Below are 5,782 nucleotides of genomic sequence, written 5' to 3'. Positions count from 1 at the left end.
GTGATTTTTTTTTTTTTTTTCTCCAAAATCACGCGTGACCAAAGCACAAATCGTGATTGCTTCCATGACTATTCGATTTCAATCATTTTTAATCCATACAGATCTTAAACAGGCGTCGTTCGGAAATAATGTTGTAAAATGTTTAAAAGTTTCAATTATTTAAAGGATGTACTTTATATTATATCTACATTTATAATAAAAGAAAAATAAATTCGAGGTTACGTTACTCTATCTACACGCTATTCAAATTTTGTACGAAATATTTTTTTCGTTCGACGAATGAGTTACACGTTCAAGAATTCGAAAGGAAGATTTTTGGAAATACTTTGGAGGAGTTGTTCGTTTCATCATCGCCTACATCGCGTACAAGCAGTTATCCTCATTTCGTATTCGTTTCACGAAACGACGAGCCAGGCCGCGATTTACTATCACGTCCGACGAATTATTTGATAATCAAATTTTTCCACCCTCCACCCTTACCTCGGGAGGAACGGGCGGAGGAAGGGTGCAGGTCGTTCGGACCTTTTACAATGATTTCTCTATTTTACGGTGGTTGCGTGAGAAGGCCATTAGGAATCCCGTGTAAACGTGCCATGAAAGCGATTTCAACCATGCCACACCACTCTCCAGACACGTTGTCAAAATTAATCCTTCCTTCGAGTTCGCCCGCTCAACATTTCCCCGTCTCTTCCCCTCCCCCTTCGTTAGCTATCCATTAAATCGATGAGATAAGATAAGAGTTTCGATTCAAGTTTCGAGTATTCAAGAGCAACGATTTTTTAAAGTATTGTCGCTCACCGTTGTTTAATTTAAATCTATTCGATATACGTGAAAATTTAACGTCAATCCAAACTCCTCCGAAGTCAAACTGTTTGTGTTTAATTTCAAATAATAAGCGAGCAGATTTTACGAGCGAATAAAAAGAGAATTATAAGTGCATTGAGATATATGAAAAAAAAAAAAAAAAAGAAAGAAAATTTATAACAACGTTTCGGTCTTCTCATTTTTACTTTCTTATCAAAGGCACATATTATCCCAAAACTTATTATTTCTGTTCTAGAACATTGGTCATATGAAAATCTACAATGATATATAGGAACAATGCTCGCATTTTTTTAGTCTCTTTATATTATACTTTCAGCTACATTCATTTGTAAAATTATAATATTTATAGTACGTAATGTAATATTATATCAAATTATTCTTTACGGTTGTGACGCAAAATTAAAATTTTGTATTCGCGTTATTCTTCAAAACGAAAAAAAAAAAAAAAAAAAAAGGAAGAAAGAAAGAAATAATAATAAAATAACGTAACGTAATAAAATTTAAAGTAATTTAATTATATATTCTAAAGGAATGATAGAAATGACCATTATCTACGACGAAATGCAGCGAAAATTCTCGAATTTTCAATTACGAAAAAAAAGGAAAAAAAAAAGAAAAAAAAAAAATTTAATTTCCAATACGTGAAGATGTTACACAAAAAACTTAATATCTCGAATATAAAATTTCCTCGGAATTCAAGCCCGATAAATTCGTGTCACGTCTTTCGATAGCCGCGTTGAAAACAATCAAACGAAAATTAATCTGTAATAATAAAACAATAAAATAAAACGCAACCTCCCTCGTTATTCACTCGGACATTTCACGGAAATATGCACGGATCATGTGTATGAACGATCGACTACAAGCTGCGTTTTCGCACAAAAAAGTGCAAAGTGCACCGCGTGCATCACATAAATGACAGGGAACCGTGACACTGGGTGCTCGTATATCAGTGAACTGTCCAATCGCGTGCTTTTTTATGTTTGTATAAAAACAACAAGGGGTAATATGCGATAAAAGATACGTGTAGATATGCAAGGATTTTAAATTCCATAACGTCAACTAAATTTTAAAAATATGCGAAATTAAAATATGTTAAGAGAGTTTCGAAATGCTCGGTAATTTTATTGGAAATTTTTTTCCTTCTTTTTTTTTTTTTTTTTCAAATATCATCAACGATAACGAAATACAAAAAAAAAAAAAAAAAACGATCAAATAATCTTAACGTTACAAATAGGGATGAAAAGAATGATGGAAACATCGAATGAGCACAATTGTAATATGTAATACGTATAACTACTACAAGAAAAAGAAATAAAATATTTTATTGTTCGTATATAAAAATTCTACGAACGAGCGACTATAAGAACAATAATTTCGCTAATTTCTATAGAGAACGTCTACTTCACCACCACGATGATATCACGTTTTACGGTTAAAATCGTATAAACGCCAAAATACGTCAATCATTCTTTAACGCGAATGAATTTAGGCAACCCTGGCTAAATCAGTATCGGCCAATAACCGTTGATCGTTAACGAACCACGGCGTACATCAGTGTTAAACTAATGTACCACCTTGCCAATGAGAAATTGTATGAATATCCACAGACGTTGCCTGTATTTGACGTTGCAAATTTTCCCGCGGAAGACATTATCTATGTGTTGTATATCGTATGAAATGCCCGATACAACATATACCTTAACGCTAAAACTCATTTATTTCCTCGATTTGTACCAATATTCAAAAAAAAAAAAAAAAAAACTAATCAAAACGCAAAGAAAATCCACAAAAATCTGAATCACAACGTGAGAGAAAGAGAGAGGACATATTTTTGCACGAGTGGCGCGAAACAAATGGTTTAAAAAAAAAAAAAGAAAGAAAAGAAAGAAAGAAAAAAAATCGAAAAATAAAGATAATCAATATATCCGATACCGGGCGATGATCTCGTTATCCGAATCAGCGCGAATGAAAAACACAGTTATGGGCAAAGTTACGACGTAATCTACGCGCAATCAGTGTAATGCCACATATCTGGAAAAGTTGTACAACGAAATTAGCGAAAAATACAGACGACTATAAAATTCGTTTACAATCAGTTGGCCGAAACAGTATATCAGGGTGACGCGTAAATTTTATACCGATACGTCGTAATACGCGACGTACGAGAGAGGGAGGGGAGGGGATGTTTGGCCCGTGTGCGCGTGCACACGCACACCATGCACACCGCCGCGAGAGCACGCGTGCACATGCAACCACGCATTCAGAAGAGCGAGCCGAACGTACGTACTAGTTCGGTTTGCCGCCGGGAGAAGAGGTAAAATCGTCCCGTTTTGTTTGAACGTTTTGCGACGAGTTTATTCGAGTTATCAATTTCCTGACAAATATCTGCATTTCCGTACTCATATTTCATACCCTCTCTTATACCCCTTTTGCTCTTTTTTCCTCTCTCACGCGCCCTTCCCCTCCCCTGTTCCGCGATCGCATCCATAATCGATTTGATCTCGAACGCAGAAATTCCGTTTCTTTTCACGCGGACAATCCTTTTAACTTATTTTGAATGATGGAAAAACTTAATCTATGTGTTGAGAGAATCGATGACGAGAATTTTGCATCTCGGTCGAATTGTTTGTTACTTTTTAATATAATATCCAATTGCACAAAAATGGCGGAAAAATTGGTGAAAATTTCAATCCTTTCAATAAGATAAATTGTATTTTCTATATTTCAATAGTTTCCATAAAGCGTATGAATATCTTTTTTATGGATACGAACATTAAGAAAAGATAATTTCACGTATAATAATTTTTGGTCGAAAAATCTTTTTTCTCTTTTCTTCCCTCGTCATACTTTCCCATTGCATACGATTCAACGAACGTATTACCTTAACAACGAAAATGATAAATCACGGTGATTACCAAAAGGTCGATGATTACGCGCATAGTCGTAGATAGGTACAACATAGTAATATTAATTGCAGATTTTTCTGCGCCGTCTGATCCAAATAGAGGCGTAATGTAAATTCGCGAATGGAGTAGCAAATGACTATTTACCATGATTCCCTGTCAATCGTGATTATGAACATATTTCATGCGTAGGTATTGATACGTTGAAACCTCCCCCTCCTGCCTCCCCCAACTCCCTCCCCCTCCCCCATCTCGACGCGGCTACCAAAAAGGGCGAGCGGCTGTGCGAGCATTTACGATGCACCGTTGAGTTTAAAATACACACCAACGGTTCACAGACGCAGGATCAAATTATTTGCTGATCATTTCACGATTTTCCCCGCAAATTCTCCAACTCTGTATGTAGATTACGCAATTAATTTCTACCAGTTAAAAAATTTTGCGCCCAGACCGTGCCCGCTAGATATCATTTCAACGTTGAATGGAAATTTTACATTTCTTCTCCATCTCCGTTTTTTTTTTCTCCATTCTTGTTGAGAAATTCTTTCATCTTGGAAAAAATTGAATCGAAAAAGGAAAAAAAACAAGAGGGAATAGAAATCGCGAATAATTTCTAAATTCTAAAAGAAAAAATGAAATGACAGTTTGGAGGGAAGCTATATATATATTTAAATGAAATTTGGACGAAAATTCGATTGCGATTTTTCAAAGATCTTTGATTCGAAACCGCTTGGGTTTCAGTTCTGCGGAATCGGTGTGTCCCTTCTGAAACGCGGACTCGCCGCCACAAAGTGAATATCGACTAATTAGCGACGTGGCTAACGTCATAGGGTTTGCCACAGTCAAAGGACATCGTTATCCTGGCGTTGCCCATTTGAAAAATAAACGTGAAAAAAAGCGGTTTGACGCCAAGGTTGCGCACCTTCGACCTTTTTCCAACCCCCTTCTCTCTCGCTCTCTCTTTTTTTTCCTTTTTTCTCCTTTCCTCTTTTTTTCCCCTCTCGTCTCGCAATCAAACGAAAATTAGCTGCGGTAAACGAGTAGGGGAGGCGGGATGAAGAAAGAAAGGAAAAGAGAGTTATAGGAAAGCGCGACCGCGCTATGCGCCGTTTTCAACGGGGGGAGAAAGAATTTACAAAGCGAGAACTATCGGGGGAAAGTGCAGGTATAAGGTATCTCTTCTTCTGGGCGAGGGAAGAAGAGAGGGATGGATGGTGGGAAAACGGCTCGATAAACGGGCAGCTCGCGAAAAAGAGGCGATGGAAGGGGGGGAAAAAAAAACGATTGCCACGAAATCAAGAAAAATGAATGGCTCTATCTTTCGGTAATTAAGACTGTACCGAAAAATAAGCAAACACGTGGAAACAAACCCCGCGCGAGGCTTTAGACGCGGCACAGCTGTTGCGCCCCTCAGAATTCAAATAAACGACTTAGGTAGATTAAGCATACAAATCTTCGTGGTTCCTCCTCTGCAAATTCCTATATATGTTTCAGCTGCTCTTTGTATATAGAACGTTTGTCAACGTAAAAATCATGAAACCTACCGGCTGCGTTATTAGATAAATGAGACGTTCCTCTACTATTTATATATATATATCATTAAATCATCCTGATATTTTCATTCGATTGGTAAATTTTGTAATTTTTTTTCTTTTTTATTAAAAATCTATTATATAGCTAATCTTCGATTAGCAGAGTTCAATCTCTTTCTTTCAAAATAACAGAATTTAACGGAACAATCCAACCACTCCCAACTTATACTTTTACGAAATTCCCTCGCTGATAAAATTTCGATAAAATAAATCGCATAAGAATTCTTTTTCAAAGAATCGTTACAAAAAAAAAAAAAATACTCAAAATTCGATCATCCGCACAAATTATCCATAAAAAAAAAAAAAAAGAAAAAAAGAAACAAAACTTCGCAACTCGTCGATCCGACTCGCGACACTTTTTCCGCTCGCCGAGACAAAAATATCGTTCACTGGCGCAAGAATTTGTTGCCAAAGAGGAAACCAAGAATCATAAAGAAAAGGAAGAAGGAAAGAAAAACA

At 36.4% G+C, this 5,782-nt stretch overlaps 1 protein-coding gene across 1 annotated transcript in view; it reads right to left on the bottom strand.

Annotated features, from left to right (window-relative positions):
- The window catches only part of LOC102671587 (E3 ubiquitin-protein ligase Rnf220-like), a 135,174-nt gene that overhangs the window by 121,078 nt on the left and 8,314 nt on the right, over positions 1–5,782 (bottom strand). The gene's annotated exons all lie outside the window — the stretch shown is intronic.

Source organism: Apis dorsata, unplaced genomic scaffold (assembly GCF_000469605.1).
Source record: "Apis dorsata unplaced genomic scaffold, Apis dorsata 1.3 scaffold_429, whole genome shotgun sequence".
In the NCBI taxonomy this organism is placed as follows: domain Eukaryota; kingdom Metazoa; phylum Arthropoda; class Insecta; order Hymenoptera; family Apidae; genus Apis; species Apis dorsata.
Note: the sequence above shows the minus strand (reverse complement) of the source record. Positions and strands in the feature narration are given on the sequence as shown.